We start from the raw sequence: 19,676 nt of genomic DNA, 5'->3' as shown, positions 1-19,676 counted from the left end.
TGGTGGTTTGGGTGTGTCTGGGGATGGGTAGGGAGGGGGGGGGGGACAAAGGAATCGGGGAGCGGGGGTAAGAAAAGGTGACTTCCCCCTCCGTGGCTTAATTCCCTTCTCAAGTTTTCTTCTGGGATAAATCGGAGGCTTCCGTTCGCAATCCTGAGGTGCCGCTAACCTATTCCGGTTCCGAGAAAGGGCCGCTGTTATTCTGAGCAGTTTTGATACAACCAAATCAAAGTGAAGATTTGAAATAGCTTTTCTGAAAGCCCGGGCTGAAGTCATAAATTATTCCGCACCATGATTCCTTCTGATAGTAAAACCATACCTCCTCGGCCTGACATCGCGGCTGAAATGTGGAAAAGTGAAAGTTAAAAATAAAATGAAACATTTAAATCTCGGCTGTTGAGAACCTCCGATAGACGGCGAGGCCAGTCGATAAAGGCCCCTCTCGATTAGGCTCCTCCCGTTGCCATCCGCTCCGGTTTATTAGCCGTTGCACAGGTGCGGGGCGGGACCAGGAGCCGGGCCGGGAGGACGTGGGGTGCCGCGGCGTGCTTGGTGCCGGGCGTGGGCGGCGGGGCCCCTGCCTCGCGTGGTCTCGTAGGAGAAAACATGTGCAGCACCAGGGTTGGAAGTTTTCCCTGTTTTTTTTTTTTTCCTCCCCCCTTTATTTGAGTTAGAAAGTGTTGATTTCACACCGTGGAGAGTGTTTCCCGTCAGCGTCGCGGGGAAGGGGGGTGCCCCGAGCTGAGAGGTGGTGGCTGCGGTCAGGCGGGGACCTCAGCGGGGCCCGGGGTCCCCTCCAGCCCCGGGTGGGTGGGTGCGGGGGTGCGGGGGTGCAGGGCCGACGGCTCCCGGGCCCTGGGCCTGCAGACTGAGCCGTTTGGCTAGTTCCCTCCCCAGCATATCACAGGCAGAGCAATTTTTGGTTCCAGAGCCGTTTGGTTGGGAAAACAAGCCTGCGATTGCCAGTAAGGTTTGGAATCCGCCTGCCAGATAAGGGAATGTCTGTGAAGACTATTTTCCCTCTTGGGAGGCAAAACACAGATGGGGGAGTTAGGAGTCTTACAATATTTAGCTGCTACATTGATGGTAGGAATCCTGCCGCGTGGATGCTCACGGTTCCCGAGAGCCCCGCGCGCCGCCGCCGAGGGCCTCAGGCTGGGGACACGGCCGGGGCTGCTCCGCCCCGGGGAGCCCGGGCACCCGCTTCTTCTGGAGCGTTCCGCGCCCCGCGCCTCTCGAGCGGGGGCGGAGAGGCTGCAAGGGTGCCGGCCGTCGTTGCCCTCGGCCCGGCCTGGGAGTGATGGTGATGACCAGGTCGTGGGGGCCAAGCTGGAGCCGCCGCGCTGACCCGGGCTGCTGGCGCGCGTGGACACGGCCATCCTTCCGGGCCTTTCTCAGACTCCGTAGAGAACAGGCCATGCGCCAGCCTCAGCGGGGTTTCTGCCTTGGGAGCAGGCCCTGGGCCTCCTGGAAGGGCAGGAACAACGACATTCTTGGGGTTGGCCGCGAGGAGGCGGGGGGCTTTCCTGCGTGCGCAGTGCAAGTGTGGCAGCGACTTTAGGGTCCTGCATGTGAACCGGAAGAAGGATGCGCAACCTTATACCCAAGAGGAAATTCTGGGCCCTGGAGACCAGGAAGGAGGACGGGTCTTGGAGACGGGGCCGCCTCCTTCCCGACTTCCAGCCTCAGCACACGGGACCCCGGGGTCCTGCTGGGCTCCTTCCCCGAGGAGCCTGGGGCCACCCCGATCCCCTCCCAGTCCTTTGACACGGACGCTCGACGCTCCAAGTGTTGTGTGAGATGCTCCACAAGCGCAGCTTTGGGACACACGGGCGGCCACACAAGCCCGAGGTGACCCATCAGCGACCGAACCTCTCACACGCGTCACAAAATGACTTCATCTCCCGCCGCGGCGTGGATTTCCGGAGGCTCCGACGGGAGGGAGGCCGCACAGAGGGTGGTAGGTCCCAGAGGCCACAGGGCTTGCCTCCCGCTGACACGGTGGCCCCAAGTGTCTCGGGATTATTTTGATCGCCGCCGCCGGGTCCCCGGCAGCTGGCTGCTGTTGTTGGTTCCATTTTCCAGGTGTGGAAACAAGCTCTGTGCCTCTTAGGTGTGTGAGTCGTGGGACCAGGAAGCCATGAGCAAGGCAACCGAGGCTGAGCTGATGCCAGATAGCGGGAAGGGCCGTGAGGAAGCTCTGCTGGTGTGGGGGCGGGTGCTGTACTTGAGCGGGGTGCGGGTTGGGATGGTTCCCCCGAGGAAGGAGCCTTGGACCAAGAGCTCTGATGGACCCTGAGCACCAGCCAGGTGAGGGTCTGCGGGAGGAGCATTCCCAGCAGAGGGACAGCAAGTGCAAAGGCCCTGTGGTTGGGGGAGAATTTGGCATGTCCAGGGGACAGATTATAGGCCAGTGAGGCCAGAGCACCGTGAGCTCGGGGGGCAGGGCAGGCGGGTGGGAGGGCCTGGGGCGTCATGGCTCTGTAGGTGGCCGCGGTGAGGGCGCCACCCATGTTGCCAGCAACTGGAGGAGGGGCCTTGAGAAGCCCACCTTGCAGGGGGCCCTGGGGGTGGGGCCAGAATTCCATAAAGGCTGTGAACCCACTCTTGGCCGCTTGGGGGGTGTCGGGGCGACATGTGCTCAGCGGGGAGTCGGGACCGTAGGCCCCGGGGTACAGGAAGGGGAGCGGCCGTCAGGGCCGCCTGGAGCTCCATGTGCCCCTCAGCCGTGGGTCGGGTGGGGTCGCAGGTGGAAGGCTCTGGGGGCTCCCTTTGGCTTGGGAGTTGGGTCCACCCGAGCTCGCGGGCACCTGCTGCGCTTGTGCGTCCTGAGCCCTGGGCTCGGCATCCTGCTGACCCCGGGGGGGTGGGGTGGGTCGGGTCACGGCCTCGCCTCATCCCCGGCGTGCCGTGGACCCCGAACCCAGGCTGCCAGGAGACTTTGCCATCTGATCTGCCTTAGTTTCCCAAGTCGGAGACCCAGGCCCCCCTGGGGCACACGGGCGGCCCCTTGGCTGGGTGGCCCCGGGCCGTACTGTGTGCGTGGCGGCTCCTGCGGCGGCCGGCAGGGGTCGGCGGTCATCCAGGGTGGGTGGCCCGGCCCCCGGCCCCCGGCCCCCGTGCAGCCTGTAACCGTTAGGGCAGATGGCACCTTGGCTTTGAGCGCCCGTGTGGACGCGGACCACCTGCACGCCGCTTCCACACGTCCTGGGAGGCAGGGCTTGCCGAGCCCGAGGCCTGCCTGGCTGCGCCGTCGGCCGACGCTGGGGACACAGCACCGCCGTGGGGCCCTGACACCAGCACGGGGGCCGGGGCTGCCCCTCAGGTGTTCTGATAGGGCCCATTTCAGGACTTCAGGCCTCAGGAGGTGCTGACGGCAGCTCAGCCAGGGCAGGGCTGGGGCTGTGCCCCCGAGTGGGCTTCCGAGGCCGGGGATCCCTAGGGGACCCCTAGGCAGGCCGTGGCGTGGCCTCTTTGTCCTGGACGGGCCTCGCTCCAACCCCAGGGCAGGGTCTAGGTGGTGAATGCACGACCCCGGGTGTGGACGGAGCGGGCTGGGGAGCGTGGAGCCTCAGCTCTGGTCATTGCAGCCACCTGGGGGTCTGCGCAGACGTCTTTCCGGGTCTTCATACTTTTTAAGGGAAGAAAAGTTTTTAAAAAAAAAATCCAGTTTTTTTTTTTTTTTTTTTTTTAATATGAACAACTAATGTAAGTTTTAACAACCTTTCAGCCAATGCCGGGGTCTGCAGGCTTGCGGCCTGGGCGGAGCTGTGGCCTGCACCCAGCTCTGAGCACAGTGGGTGCAAGCACGCGTGGCCTGCCCCCGCCCCCCCAGGCTGCCCGCGGGACAGTCCAGGCTCGGGGCAGGCATGGTGTGCAGGGAACCCGGCCCTCGCAGGCCCCGTCCCGTCTTGGTTCTGGTGCTCCCTTACTGCGGGGACGGGGGCGGTTCCTGGCTGCGCGGGGTCGTTGGGCCCAGAGGAGCAGCCGGGGGGTGGGGGGGTGGGATGCCCCTCTGCCAGCCTCTGCATCCCATCCGCGTCCGCCGACCCCTGAGCTATGGGGTGCCCACTGCATCTGATACGGGGACGCGGTGATGGGCGAGGTCGATTCCTGCCTCCCGGGGGGAGCGGTGGTAGGACCCCGCTCCCTTCCTCCTCACTGTTGGGGTGCAAGGCCCCGGCCTGCTGAGCCTTGATGGGTCTGTGTGAGCCCGCTGCCCCGCCTCTGCTCCCCTGTGTTTGCGGAGGGGCAGTCCTGACCCGCACCCGCTTGCTGGGAGCGCCGGGCTGCAGCTGGCCGCGGGTGGCCGGCGTCGGCCCTGGCATGAGGGGAAGGACAAGGTGCTTCCTGCCCTGGGAGGCCAGCTGGCGGGCAGGCTGCTCAGCCACCCGTCGCCTGTCCCTCCCGCAGATGTGCCCCGTGTCCTCGCCGGGGAGGCGAGCGGGTCTGCGGAGAGGGCGCGGACCCCCACCCAGCCGCCAGGCTCCTGTCAGGGCGCCGGGCGCCCAGCCTCCCTGGGGTGCGCGAGGGGGAGCGGGGGCGGGTCCGGCCTCACTTCCTGTTGGCCCCTGCCCGGCTCCCTTCATCCCGTCCACATGCAACATGGGGTTTGTGTGTGTGTAATATTATTTGTTTTTATTTCTGTAATCCCTTTATTGTTTGCACAACTGCTGTCAGACTGTTGCCTGAAAGTATCACAGGATAATTGCAGAACGCCTGCATAAGTAATTTCTTATGAAATCGGGCCTTGTCTGCATATAAAATTGTTTTTCGTTGCTGCATACATGGACTTCATTATATGGAGGCTGTTTACCGGGCTCGCACCTTCCCCACAGGCCACAGAGACGGGAGGGCCTGACACTGGCAAATAATGAAATACTATCTTTATTCTTTTTCGGTCAGACGACATTTCTGGAGGGCGGCCGCCGGGCCCGACGTGGTCAGGGGAGCCTGGCCCCTGAAGGAGCAGAGGCTGCCGGTCAGGTGGGGGAGGCCGGGACCAGGTGGGGGAGGCTGGGGTCAGGTTGGGTAGGCTGGGGCCAGGTGTGGGAGGCTGGGGGACCAGGTGGGGGAGGCTGCAGGTCAGGTGGGGGAGGCTGCAGGTCAGGTAGGGGAGGCTGCAGGTCAGGTGGGGGAGGCTGCAGGTCAGGTGGGGGAGGCTAGGGGTCAGATGGGGGAGGCTAAGGGTCAGATAGAGGAAGCTGGGACCATGTAGGGGAGGCTGGGGTCAGGTGGGAGGCTAGGGATCAGATGGAGCAGGCTGGGATCAGGTGGGAGGCTAGGGGTCAGATGGAGGAGGCTGGGATCAGGTAGAAGGCTAGGGGTCAGATGGAGGAGGCTGTGGGCCAGGTGTGGGAGGCTGGAGGACCAGGTTGGGGAGGCTGCAGGTCAGGTGGGGGAGGCTGCAGGTCAGGTGGGGGAGGCTAGGGGTCAGATGGAGGAGGCTGGGATCAGGTGGGGGAGGCTGGGGTCAGGTGGGGGAGGATAGGGGTCAGATGGAGGAGGCTTCGGGTCAGGTAGGGGAGGCTGGGACCAGGTGGGGGAGGCTGGGGACCAGGTAGGGGAGGCTAGGTGTCAGGTGGGGGAGGCTAGGGGTCAGATGGAGGAGGCTGAGACCAGGTGAAGGAGGCTGGGGGTCAGATGGGGGAAGCTGGGGGTCAGGTAGGGGAGGCTGGGGGCCAGGTAGTGGAGGCTGGGGGTCAGATGGAGGAGGCTAGGGACCAAGAGGGGGAGGCTGGGGACCAGGTAGGGGGCTGGCTGTCGGGGGGGGGAGGCTAGGGGTCAGATGGAGGAGGCTGAGACCAGGTGAAGGAGGCTGGGGGTCAGATGGGGGAAGCTGGGGGTCAGGTAGGGGAGGCTGGGGGCCAGGTAGTGGAGGCTGGGGGTCAGATGGAGGAGGCTAGGGACCAAGAGGGGGAGGCTGGGGACCAGGTAGGGGGCTGGCTGTCGGCGGGGGGAGGCTAGGGGTCAGATGGAGGAGGCTGCAGGCCAGGTGGGGCCTCACCCCAGCCTCCCCAACCTCCCTGGCCTCCCTGGCCTCTCTGGCCTCAGGGCAAGGCAGGCCAGCGGCTAATCCCGAGCGCGGACCCGGCGGCTCTTCCGCCCGCATTTCTGTGATATTAATGGTGTGTGGTAGTGAAAGAAATGTGTTTTATTCTCGAGTCTAACCCTGCTGTTATCAAAGTAACTTCCAGCTTATTAGCGACAAAGGACTTTTCTCCTCTCGGCTGCCCTGTTCGCCAGGGCTTCCTGAATTAAACTGCTGCTTCCTGTCCTTGATATGCACGACCACATCTGGGCAGCCCGATCCCAGCCCCGCTGCCTAATAACAATCACCTTCCCCTTCAGTGTCTGTTGATTGTTTCTAATTCTCTCTGACAGATAGTGCCTGACAACTCGCCGGCTCTTCCCTCCCTCCGTGACCTGGAGTTACTCACAGCACTTATAGAGTCTGTCATTTTTAATATTTGATTTCATTTTAAGTTATGTGTTTTACTGAGAAGATGAAACCAAAAAAAAAAGGGGACTTGTAATGGAACATAAATTTAACCCTTCTTGCCACCCGGCACCAGCCCGAGCCAGACTCCCCTGCGTCTGGGTGCTGGTTTCTCCCTCCACGCAGTTGTGCTGCTGGGGCTGCTCGGGCTGCTGGGGCTACTGGGGCTGCTGGGGCTATTGAGGCTGCTGGGGCTGCTGGGGCCATTGGGGCTGCTGGGGTTATTGGGGCTGCTGGGGCCACTGGGGCTATTGGGGCTGCTGGGGTTATTGGGGCTGCTGGGGTTACTGGGGCTGCTGGGGCTGCCAGAGCTGTTGGGGCTATTGGGGCTGCTGGGGCCATTGAGGCTGCTGGGGCTGGTGAGGCTGCTGGGGCCACTGGGGCCATTGGGGTTGCTGGGACTGGTGGGGCTTCTGGGGCCACTGGGGCTTTTGGGACTGGTGGGGCTGCTGGGGCTGCTGCTTCTCTCCTCTCCTCTCCTCTTCCTCCTTTCTCTCTTTCCATCTGGCTTTCTTTCTTTCATTTCTGGAAACAAAAGCTTCGTGTCACATTCTTTCCCTTTAAGGGCGCTGGGCTGGTTTGCGGGGCGACTCACGGCTCTTTCTGCTTTGCAACCAGGTTGTACCTGAAGGACCTTCCGGGGGCTCCGCGCAGGTGAGGGAGTCAGGGCCGAGGCCTGGAGGAGTCTGAGTGCCCAGCTTCCATCCAGGTGTCGCAACGAGCGTGTGATCCTTCTTCTCGGAGATGCTCCCCCTGTGTGAGCTGGCCGCGGGGAAAGGCCGCACGTCCTGGGCCCGAGTGGGGCCTTCCCACGAGCGGGGACCAGGCAGGCTGGGCGTTTCCGTGTGCCACGTCCCTCGGCATGTGCCCCGGCATCTGCCTCGCGGGGCCGGCGTCCCCCGGGCGGGGCGGGCGTCCCACGTCACTCCAGGGGCCACTCCGCCATGACTCTGCCTTTGTTTGCCCCCAGACAAAGGCTCCTGTGTCCCCTTTGGCCCTTCAGAGGTTGAGAGCTGCGAGGCCGTGCATTAGGTCAGCTTTGCAAATAGACACCACGGAGCTGAGGAGAGAGGCGCATGGACCCACGGCGCCTCCCCTGTGCGGCTGGCCTGGCCTGGATGTGCGTCCGCCCCAAGCAGCGGCGGTGGGTGCCTGCAGAAACGCGGGAGGAGGGACCTGGGGCGCATCTCAGTTAAAAAAGGGATCCCCCTCCTGCTGCCCCGGGGCCAGGTGGCCCCGTGACCCACGCTCGTCCCCAGCGTGTGAGCTGTCGCTGTCAGGGCCCTGCGCTTGCAGAGCCGTGGGCCGAGTGCCCCTGGGACACCTCCTGTGACACCTCCGGCTGCAGCTGTGCCTGGAGCAGAGGCGTGCCAGTCCTCGGGATGAGCCAGGCGCTTTCCTAGGGGCAGAGGGAGACGAGAACCCGCTTCCAAGCGTCCTCTGGTAGAGACCGTCTGCTGGGGGCCGGGCAACACAGGCTGGCTCCCTGGGAGGCCTCTCTGCGGGGAGCTCCGGGCTCGGCTGCCAGAGAAGCAGAGGGACTGCAGTTGGGGCTGGATCCGCTGCCCACGGCAGACATTCTAGCTGCTTCCCTGCTGTTCCGCTGCTCCGGGTCCAGGCCTTGTGGGCCAAGGGCCTGCGCGGGCCAGCCGTGTGCGACTTGTCCCAGCTCCTTCCGGGACGACTCTTTCCCTGGGGAGTGTCCGTCACCAAGCCCAACGACCCTTCCAGAGCCCCGGTTCTCCCTCCGTCCGCAGGCACCGAGGGTGAACTGAGTGGAGATGCCTCTCCTCTCCACGGTCCCAGGCCTCCCGTCACCCCTCTTCTGTAAGGGGCGAGAAAGCCACGAGCGCCCCTCTCCTGATGGCTTTGCAGCGCTGCGCGTGTGTTTTGAGACCCTCGTCTTTGTGTTTCGGGGATGCAGGTTAAAATAAAAAAGGGAGATTACGTCCTGCGCCCCAGGAAGTAAAGTGGGCGCCGTCCTTTAACGTGATGTAGGAAACAGCCGCGTAGACGATGGTGCGCGGCCTGTTAGATAAGGACAGGATGGCTTGTCTCTTCCGCTGACCCAGGTGGTCTTTACGGGGTACGGTAACGGGCCAGGTGGGAGAGAAAGAGGAAGAGGAAAGTATCTCGACCTTGCTTCCATCCTGGGCCTTCCCTGGCGTGTGTGCGTGTGCGTGTGCGCGACACAGGCGTCCGGAGAGGTTGGCAGCGACGCGATTCTCGCGGTCGGGACCGTCTCATCTCTGCCTCGCCTCCGTGACGTTGGGCTCCCCGGATCCAGGGCCATGAAGGAGAACACAGACGGAGGCCCAGGGCCACCCGCCCTTCTGCTTTTAGGACAGTCGAAACAGGATTTGAAAGAAGGTTCTGGCGTAGCCTCCAGGCCAAGGCCAATTTATGCTCTTACTCCCCCTCACGGTGGCCAGTTGGGCCACGACCAGTCACAGTCCTAGAGTCGGAGAGCTGACTTCAGCCGAAGACTTTGCTCTGGATCTTGTGCGGCAAGGGCCCCCGCCTATTCCCGGGGAGCTCTGGGTTGGCAGCTGGAGGATGCGCGTGTAGTATTGTGCGTCCCGTCCCCCATAATCCAGATTTTCCATGGAGTTCACCTGGGGAACGGCATGTTCAGTTGGGACGTGAGCCTGGACGGCCCTCAAGGGTCCTGCTTCCCCAGGAGGTGGCCTAACCAGGGTTGCCCATCAGCGTGGCCCCAACGACCGTCCCCAGGGCTCGCAGACCCCGAGCCGACCAGGATCCGCCTGCAGGGGCGTAGGGCACATCACCCTTCAGTGTAGTTTGCGCCAAGGGAAATGTGCAGAGCCCGGGCACCCGGACTGCCGCCCTCCAGGAGCGCGAGGGGCGCAGACACAGGCAGCCGAAGAGCCACAGTGAGAACGTGACCAGGGCCGCCTCCGAGATGAAACAGGGAGAGGGGGCGATGCGAAGGGGACGTTGACCCACCGAGAAAGGAGCGCATCCCCGGCGCACATGGGCTCCATGCTGATGCCCCTTTAGGAAGGGGGAGTGGGACGCCCGGGGTGGCCCAGGGAGGGCGCAGGGGGAGCTGGTGCCGGGGCTGGGCCTTGGGGCCCCAGAAGATTTTCATAAATAGAGGTGAGGGGAAGGCAGGAGGGGAGCCGCTGGCGGAGGGCAGGAGTTTGTGCCAGCCGCCTTTGCAGCTGGGGTACGTGTGGCGGGGGTGCTGCGCCCTGTTCTGGGGAGGGGAGGTTCCAGGGGAGGCTCGGGTCACGGGGGACGGGGCTGCTCCCGAGTGCTGGAATTTCGGGTACAGGTTGGCGTGAGGGGTGCTGCGGGGAGGAGCTGCTGGGGCCGGAGGCTGGGTGCTGACCTGGGGCGGGGGGCCGTCCTGTGGCAGCATGCCTGGTATCCTTCTCTTGGCTGGGACCGGCGGTGACCTCAGAACGACAGGGGAGCACAGAGACGGCCTAGGTTTGGGGTGTCCTGACTGGACCCGGCTTGCCACGGTCCACAGGCCAGGGCCGTGAACCGTCCCCCGCGAGCTGGCCCTTTTAAAAGCAGCCACGGTAATAATAATAATCGAGAGAGGATTGCTTTCTAAGAGCCCCACACCCACATTCATCGGGGTTATACCTGCTCTTTGCACACGTGGACCCAAGGTGCACCCCCGGGGGCCAGGGGTCTGTGCCCGCGTCCAGAGCGGGCGTGAGCCCCGGGCCGTTGGCGGGTTCATCAGCTCTGCTGCTTATACTTCGATTTCAAGAGTAAAATGTTAGTTTGTTCAGCTCTCTGCCTTGTGCCTTGATCACAGTGTGAAAGTGTTGGCCCAGCTTAGCTTCCTGGTCAGAGGGTCAAGACCCATGGCTTTTAAACATGCTTATGTGAAACCCAAACATTTGTGACCACTGGTGATCTTGGAATCGAGGCACAACTTATGAAACGAGCACGTAATGATCTTGTTTATTCGGGGTATAAATAGAGTTCATGCATTTAAAAATTTTTCTTCCTGATAAGGACTTCAGCCAGCATTGCTTCTCCCGATGTCTCTCTCTCTCTCTCTCTCTCTCTCTCCCTTGTCTCTTCCTCCCTCTATTTCTTTGTCCTCGCCTTTCAAAAGGGAGGGATTTGCGAGGGCTGCTGGGGCCCCTCCTGGAAGAGGCAGGGCCACCCGTGGGTCTTGTCCTTGGAGCACTCCCTGCTTCCCATGCAGCTTTGGTGGGGTGGGGAGGGAATGCGTGGCCAGGGAGGAGGGCCTGGGGCACGTGGACATGTCCTTGCCACCTCCACGGCCCCGCGGAGGGGCTACGGAGACACAGCGGCCTCTGACAGCCCAGCTGGGGACCAGAGCCAGCAGAGCAAGGCCACCTGTGGATGAGACCTTCCAGGCCCTTCCGAGGCAGTGGGGGGGCAGAGTTTATGCAGAGAACGACCCCTTGAGTCTTGGCCACACACTTTCATCATTCAGACAGTTCTTTGGTTTTTAAAAAAGATTTTATTTATTTACTTATTTGAGAGAAAGAAAGAGTGAGCACAAGCGGAGGGGCGGGGGAGGAGCAGAGGGAGAGGGACAAGCCGACTCCCTGCTGAGCGCAGAGCCTGATGCAGGGATCCATCCCAGGACGGTGAGATCATGGCCTGAGCTGAAATCAAGAGTCAGACGCTCAACTGATGGAGCCACCCAGGCGCCACTTTTTTAATTTTTACCATATCGAGTACTTAATGTAGACTTAATCTTTTGTTTTTAAAGGACACACTTCTTTTACTTAGATGTTATATTTAGATTTGTTCTAAATAATACTGTCTATGAAATCCCTGGTTTGATGTGCCAGTTATGTATTTTTCATAGCAAATACTGAAATAATTATGTAAGTGTTCATTTTTTTTTTAAAGGATTTTTTCCATGTATTTCCTAAAATCATCTTGTGTGTCTGAGTGGTCTGTGCGCAAGCCTTTGGGAATCACTGTGTGATCTCATGTCCTGCCCTCAAGATCCCTGGTTGTCATTTAACCATGTGCTGCTCTGGGCATAACTGATGCCGTCAGTGGTTGCTGGGCCGTGCTTTCTGACTTTTCCCTACCAGACCGCAAGGTTTTTGAGAGTAGGCACCATGCTCTTCAGTGTCAGCCAAAGTGAGCTGGCTGATTGTCATTCTATCTGTCCATCCACCTATCTGTTCATCCATCCACTTATCCATCCACCCATCTACCCATCTGTCCATCCATCCATCCATCCATCCATCCATCCATCCATCCACTCATCTGTCCATCCATCTACCCACCCATCCACCCAACTGTCCATCCACTCATCCATCCATCCATCTGTCCATCCATCCACTCATCCGTCCATCCATCCACCCATCCAACCATCTGTCCATCCATCCACTCATCCATCCATCCCCATCCATTCATTCATCCATCCATCCACCCACCCGTCCATCCATCCACTCATTTATCCATCCATCCACCCACCCATCCACCCATCTGTCCATCCATCCACCCACCCATCCACCCATCTGTCCATCCATCCACCCATCCATCCACCCACCCACCCATCTGTCCATCCATCCACTCATCTATCCATCCATCTGTCCATCCACTCTTCCATCCATCCATCCATCACCCATCCACCCACCCATCTGTCCATCCACCCACCCATCCACCCACCATCCACCCATCTGTCCATCAATCCACTCATCCATCCATCCACTCATCCATCCATCCCCATCCATTCATTCATCTATCCATCCACCCACCCGTCCATCCATCCACTCATTTATCCATCCATCCACCCACCCACCCATCCACCCATCTGTCCATCCATCCACCCATCCATCCACCCATCCATCCACCCACCCACCCATCTGTCCATCCATCCACTCATTCATCTATCCATCTACCCATCTGTCCATCCATCCACTCATCCATCCATCCATGCACTCATCCATCCATCCACTCATCCATCCATCCATGCACTCATCCATCCATCCATCCACCCACCCATTCACCCATCTGTCTATCCATCCACTCATCCATCCGCTCATCCGTCCATCCATCCATCCACCCACCCATCCACCCATCTGTCCATCCATCCATCCATCCATCCATCCACCCATTCATCCACCCACCCGTCCACCCATCTGTCCATCCATCCATCCACCCACCCACCCATCCGTCCCTCCACCCATCTGTTCATCCATTCATCCATCCATCCATCTATCCTTCCATCCATCCATCCACCCACCCACCCATCCATTCACCTATCCATCCATCTTTTATCTTCTATCCATCTACCTGTCCATCTTCTACTTCTATCCATCTATCTCTCCATCACCTATTTCCTATCTATTCATCCACCCAGTCCCCCATCCCTTTCTATTTCTCCATCAACTGTGTCTATGAAGCTATCATTTGTCCATGTATCTATGAACTAATCTATCATCTACTAATTCTCCTCCCTCCCTCCTTCCTTTTTCCTGCTTGATGAGCCAGGCGCTGTCTTAGGCCCTGGGAGTATAGCAGAAAACAAAACAAAGTCTCTGCTTTTGTGTAGCAGTCACTCTCGTTGGAGGAGGCAAGCAATCAACAAGTAAACAAATAGAAGAAACTGGAAAACGATCTGTAGGGACACATGCCATGCAGAGTATAAAAACGGGGATCTGAGGCAAAGACAGCAGGCCTAGCTGAGAGAGAGAGGTCAGGGAGGTCCCTCCGGGGAGGGGACATGGACCTCTAAAGAGCCAACTTAGAGCCTGTGAGGAGGGGGCAGCTGCTGGACAGAGGCTTAGAGGCAGGGGTGGTCTTGGTGGGTCAGGTGTAGGGAGAAAATTCAGACAGAAGGTAGAGAATTTAATTCCAACTTTAACAAAGATGAGTTTTTCCATTTCTCACTTCCTAGGGGCTACAGCCCCTTTTCCACTTCTTCCCTTCTTCCTCACCTCGGAGAAGCCCCTGTGTCAAATCCCTTGTGTGGAGGCAATCCAGAAGCAGTGCCCTGTTGCTCCCCTGCAGGGTTGGAGGGCGGATGGGGAGCACACCACGAAGAGGCTACCGCTGACATGCTAATATTTCATTTTAATCTTGAGTGCCAGGTTACTTTCCAAATGAAGTGTCTCAGGCAGGGCTCTAACTTACATGAAATAAAAGAGTTTAATGCTAATTAAATATCATCTGACTACTGAAGCCATATTTATTGATGGTCTAAAAGAACATCATCGAGGTGGATGGACTTGGAACGTGTCTCGCTAGAAACGCACCCACCAGACTCGCAATTCAGGCTCCTATGGCCCCATGTGAGGCAAGGCCCGGGACGCGTGGGGGTGGGAACGTGGGGCAGCCCATCTGCTTTCTCTGTCAGGTTCGTGGATTGGCGCCTTTAATGCGTATTTGAGTCAGGAGCTCTGGGGTGTTGCCCACACAGCTCATTCTTAACCAGACCCAGGAAGGGCCCGCGGTGCGGGACCAGCCAGGCGCCAGGTGGCCGGAGTCTAGAACAGACCAGGGATGAGTGCCCCCCGACCCTGGCCCCGCCACGTCCTGCCCCGTCCTCCGCTTGCTCCTCCCTTTGTCCCGGTCCTTCCTTCTCGTCCCTCCCGTCCCGGCTGCGCCGTGGTGTCTGCCCAGGCTGAGTGGCTCTCCAGGGTTGGCGAAGTCCTCCACCACGGGCCTTGGCCCCGGGTGTGTGATCCCACACGTGCCCCCGGACCTCTGTGTCAGCCTCCTCCTACATGCGTGCCTCCAGGGTTGACAGCTTCTCCCGGCTGGGACGGGGAGCGGCGGTACCTTCTAACTGCACCCCCCCCGCCCCCCCGCAAAGAGGGCCGTGCGCGTGGGGTGCAGCGGGCTTCGTGGCCTGTCTCGGTGGAGCGTGGTGGGGGCGGCCTGGGGCGGGAAGTCCTGCTCTTGCTGCTCACCTCCAGCTCCCTTGACCGTGTTCTCCCTTTGCCCCAAAGGGCACAGGCCTGGGCTGCAGGGGCAGGAGCGTCCCCACCCACAGGCGAGCTGGGCCCCGGCCGGGGATGGACGCGGGCTCCGCGGGCTGTCCGTGGGAGCGTGGGCTGCGTCACGAGGCGTGTGCATTGCTCCAGGGAAGTCAGGGATGCGAATTTTCGCACGGAACTCGGGTCGATGTTTGCAAGTTGACAACTCGGGGGTGTTTCCCTTAAACCTCCACGTGAACGCGTGTGTTGGGATTTGGCAAGTAGGCCCCGGGAGGCTCTGGTGCGCCCCAGTTCTTGGGGCTGACCCCCCAGATCCTGCTGGGGGGGGGGTGGGGTCCAAGGAGGGAGCTGCTCAAGGTGCAGGTGGTCGGGCCGGGGGGAGTTCCGGGGACCCAGAATCCTTTCTGGAAGAGCAGCCCCGCTGTGGCCCTGAGGCCTCCGTACCCGCGTGTCTGCATCCACCTATAATTAGCGCCTGAAATTTCTAAATGAACTGCCAAAGCAAGTAAATTTAGCAAACTTCTTGTGAAGTGTTACCCCACCGTCTCCCTCCAACTGTCCGCGCAGACAGCCGTACCACCTTGCTCGCCTTGGCCTTCTGCAGCTGAAGCTGCTTATGTGTGCTGTCTGGCAGCCACGCAGACATCCCATTTATGTGATCTATAATGAGTTTATTAGTGTTTCAGTGCCTCGTTGCTATTAAGTTTTATCAGTTTCAGCTTCAAGAGCACAAGGTTAAATTTTCAATAGAGTTTTCGCAAAGTTTAAGTGGGATTGTTAAAAATATGTCCAAATGGTGGAACCGTGTATTTAGTTTGAAGATATTATTTCCGCCCGCTAAAGGATTTTGATCTCTTATTTATAAATTTAACACTTTTCTGCTCACAAAGGCAGCACAGGGCTCGTGCTTTATTTTCGGAAGCCGAACGTGAACGCGTTAAGGGGAGAGGAGTCAGCTGAAGCTGATGCAGGTTGAGCCTGACCCACCGTCATCGCGTAGCCCCTCACGCTGCTCTCATGGTCTCGGGGTGCGGTTAGGACGGGCTGTTGCCTTGACCTGGTTAGTAAACATGATGAGGGAAGGGGGAACATTCGCCCACAAATTACAAAGGGGTGGGTTATGATGTTATTTTTTTCACGATACCGTAAGATAAGCAGGTTTTCCGATGAAAATAGGCGTGGACATAATTGAATATGATTTACCTGGATCCCTCCTGTAATTCTTGAGCAATTTTTTTCTTTTTCTTTTTTTTTCTTTTTCTTTTCTTTTTTTTTTAAGGAAACCAATTCAGGAGTTTCTTTGGTGGCTGTAATCAGAATAAAGTGCTTCCACTTTTAGGTTAAGAGAAAGGAAAAAAAAAAACCAGTAATAGGCTGAGCTGCTATTATGGAAAGTTTATTATTATTGGTATATAAGCTAGCTGGGGGCTTAAGCACAGAGCAGTTGGATAATTTAGCTAGCTCCTGGATCCAATTAAAAAAAATCTATGTTGTGTCCACAGTGGGGGATGGCCATAGCTGAGGAAGCACTCTGTCGTAGACAGTGACACACCTGTGGCATTCTCTCAGTTATACGCAGTTTGGGACGCAGAACACTCTAAATCCTCTCATTACTGCCTTAGAGAAGACAGACACTTCAGGCAGTTCTCCATTTATCTGAGATTACCAGTTAAACTCGTTAAAAAGCAACTATGGCTTGTTCACTCAATTGGCTGTTGGGAAGATTTCGTGTTCTTGAGCGACAGTGTGGCTTTGATTAGTGGAGTGCTATACTTTTTAGGGGAGACCTTTTCTAACTTAATTTATGACTCTGGTTGAATGGCGTCTGGGCTGGGGTATTACGTATTTCCCCAACTATTGTACCTGGTGTCAATAAAGGCGCATTTAGGGAAATCTGAAATAAAACCCCAGGGTGTTTTTGTTCTTTGGGGAAGCAATGCACCATAAACATTTTGGGCTTGAGCCAAAAGCTTTCCCTGACCGTGATTGCAAATTACTGTAGTATGTATAGATTGCTGGTGGAACACTATTTGAGGAAACCTGTATTTTATAGAATGTCACTTTTATGCACAATCCAGGCAAAAGGAGAAAAAAAAAAGAGAGAGAGAGAGAAACTAGCCAGCAGACAGTATCCTTTTGAATGAGGATATTCTGGAAAAAAAAAAAAATTTTTTTTCAAAAACAAAACAAAACAAAAAAAACAAAACACCAAACCAGGCTCTCAATACAGGCTTTTTATTTAATCATTATTACATCAATCATCGATATCAATACTTAATAGCAGCCTGATAAAGTAGCCAGTAGGTGAAACAGCTATTAAAAAGTGTAAAAAAATGATGAATCAGGTGCGGGGAGGGGTATTAATGCTCTCCAATTATTTAATGATAAGCACCTATTTTTGAAAGTGTTTGTTTTTAATAATCGACCGTAATATTAGTTCGCAAAAATGTAATTGCTGCTTAATTTTGCATCTTCGTTCCTTTGTGCCGGGCACAAAGGTAGTATATTTCTGTAGTTATTGTTCGCAGCACTCCGTGTAAAAAATCACGTTCATTTCAAGAAGCTGTTATGGTATTGATTCTGGTAAAGACTTCCATTAACTGACCAATCTAAATCTCATAAGTGATGTCAGGATAGTTATGCATTTGCTTGGTTCAAGTATTCAGCCATTATGTTAGAATGCAGGCCGTGTCTGAATATGGCTGTTAAATTATTTCTAAATACCGAACCAGAACAGCTTAACAGTTCTGCAGTTTGAGACTGACACAGAAATGACAATCTGCCACCTCTTTGTTTTTTAAATATTAACGTTGTATTGGGATAGTATTTTTGGAGTAAAAACCTGTGGCACGAGAGGATAAGTGACATAAACAAAGGCAGCTGGGCTTCATGAAATAATGGAACAATAAGGCCCTTGCAGCCGCTCTCATCACTCCAGTATGTTAATTAGCATTCTGTTGTGGCCGCAACACTGAAAACATGTAATCTGTATTGGTGTACAGTACAGCTGTGAACACACATTCTTTTTTGTGAGTCCCTGGAGTTAGCCTTGCCATTGGCATATGCGTTTGGGCCAAAAGTCAAGCCATCACCACTGAAATAGCACACTATAGCAGCAAAATGTCATTTGTCTTTTCTTATTTTTTTCCTCCCCTCAATGCCACATGCTATCCAGTGATGTAATCCAGTATCACCGCATCTGTCTCCCTGCTCTGTGTTTGCAGGAGGGGGGGATCTGGGGGCGGGGGACGGGGTGGGGGGGGATGCTGGGATGCCAGCAAGCAGGAGCATTTGAAAGGCACGTGGCCCCAGAAGGGTCAGATTGAAACCTCAGTTATTCCTCCTTGCAGCGTTGGTTTGAAAAATGTACATATTTTTTAGCATGTCCATGTACAAGTATATGTATATTTTTTTAGATGCACAGATTAAGTGTCGTGGGTCAGAATCTGCTGCTCGTTCCCCTGGGGGGGGGGGCAGCTAACTCATAAGAGGAGACCACCTCAGCGAACTCTCCGTTGTTTATCACCTGTATCCCGATCGCGATCCTTCGAGCACGTAGTACCCGCTCGGGGTAGGGCTGCTGCTTCCCATTTCAGAGCTGAAGATACTGAGGCTGAAGCTCGATGGGAAGGTGGCCTCCCATTTGCAAGGCCTTTCTGACTGGTCATTTGAGGGGGACGGATTAGTACGGGGGAGCAGAGGCAGCTGTGGCTGGGAGCAGGAACTCTGGCCCCCAAGGGTGGGACTCCGGGGGCCCCCTCTCTGTGACCTCGCTGCTTGCACAAGGCTTGGGGCTGCGGGGACCAGCCCTGGTGGCAGTTTTGGAGACAGGAGGACAGGACGGTTGGTGCTGTCACCATAGGATCTGGACCGAGTGGCCAAAACCTGCTTGGGTTTTTTTTACCTGATGGACTTGGGCTTGAAAAGCGAAAGTGGTTGCACGTCGATTTCCCTGTTCTCAAAGTAATTTCGCTTTCTTTGTTGTGTGTGTGTCTGTGTATCTCCCAGTGTAGGACGCACACACTCACAGGTGTACCCTTGTTCACTCAGTGCATAGCCCTTTGCAAAATAATTTTGGAATGAAAAATTACATTTCCTAGTCCTTTCAAATGTAGTCTAAATTCAGATAAGGATCATCTAGTCGTTAAAACTTTTCCTACGGTTCAGCTTGCTTCTACCCATCAGCCCCCGCCCTGCCTCTGATCAGACTGTAACGACAAAGCGATTTTTATCAAGCAACCAAACCAAACAAAAATAACCGAATCAGAAACACCCCACTTGTCTCTAAAGTAACTTTCAGATTCTTTGGGCAAAGCTTCTTGTCTCTCTCTCTGAAAAATGAGAATGAATACTTAGCTCCAGATTTTTACTTTAATCTGCCTTAAATCTGATTGAAACATAACCCCCCAGCCCTCACCCACTGCCCCCCCCCCAAAAAAAAAAAACCCACACAGCATCTGGGTCACCGTGCTGATCCAATTTGGTTCTACTTTTGGACTGTGGAAGAATGAAATTGTTTGGCGTTTGGTGACGTGAGCAAGTGTCCACCTGGGAGCAGAAGAGGTTATAGGTTAATAGCACTTGCTTTTTTTTTTTTTTTTTAATTCCAGCAGAACAGAACTCTTTCCCACTTTCTGGTCCCCATCCTGAGCCCCACGCCCGGCCTCGTGGCGTCTTTCCCCAGACTTGCCTGGGTGAGGTAAAGCAGGGCTGACATTAAGATTTTAGGTCTGTTGTTTCTCTTTTCCTAGAAACTCACCCTCCCCCTTTGGTTAATGGCTCTTTAAATATTGAAATGCCTGGAAAAAAAAAACAAAACAAAATAAAATAAAATGCAGGCTGTCAAAGAGATAAGAACAACAACAACAAAAATGTTGGTATCTTTTAGAATTTGTCTTCCTGGTGGTAAAAGTATATAATTAATAGGAGAATTTTCCTCCAGATGTGGCTATACTATAATAGAGCCTTATAAATGCTACAGAAAGAAAAATTGCTTGGAACGAAGGCGTCCTCAATGAGAGCACACCTGGGTCTGACAAAGATTGCATTTAGGGACTGCTGTGCTATCACAACGCAGAGAAAGACCAAGTCTCCGGGAGCAGCTGGAGAGAAAGCCCCGGCAAATCTGCATGCAAATAGCAGCACATTGTTAACTTAATCAGATGCCGAGAGGAAAAGATGTGCCAGAGCCGGAGGATGATCTACACACGCGGAGGGAGAGCGGCCCGAGCTGCCGAGGGCTCTGGGCGAGGCTG

General features: G+C 56.4%; 1 protein-coding gene across 8 annotated transcripts in view; it reads left to right on the top strand.

Annotated features, from left to right (window-relative positions):
- The window catches only part of LOC119863924 (zinc finger protein 536), a 428,184-nt gene that overhangs the window by 113,869 nt on the left and 294,639 nt on the right, over positions 1–19,676 (top strand). The window contains exon 3 of one of the 8 annotated variants that reach the window (XR_005354817.1): positions 115–387. The exons of the other annotated variants lie outside the window; for them this stretch is intronic. The gene's annotated coding sequence lies outside the window, so the exon portion shown is untranslated. Of the gene's footprint in view, positions 1–114; positions 388–19,676 lie in introns of those variants that run through there. 8 annotated transcript variants of the gene reach the window in all.

The sequence above is a fragment of the Canis lupus genome, chromosome 1 (assembly GCF_011100685.1).
Source record: "Canis lupus familiaris isolate Mischka breed German Shepherd chromosome 1, alternate assembly UU_Cfam_GSD_1.0, whole genome shotgun sequence".
Taxonomy (NCBI): domain Eukaryota; kingdom Metazoa; phylum Chordata; class Mammalia; order Carnivora; family Canidae; genus Canis; species Canis lupus.
The sequence above is the reverse complement of the archived record's forward strand: the minus strand, read 5'-3'. Positions and strand labels throughout refer to the sequence as shown.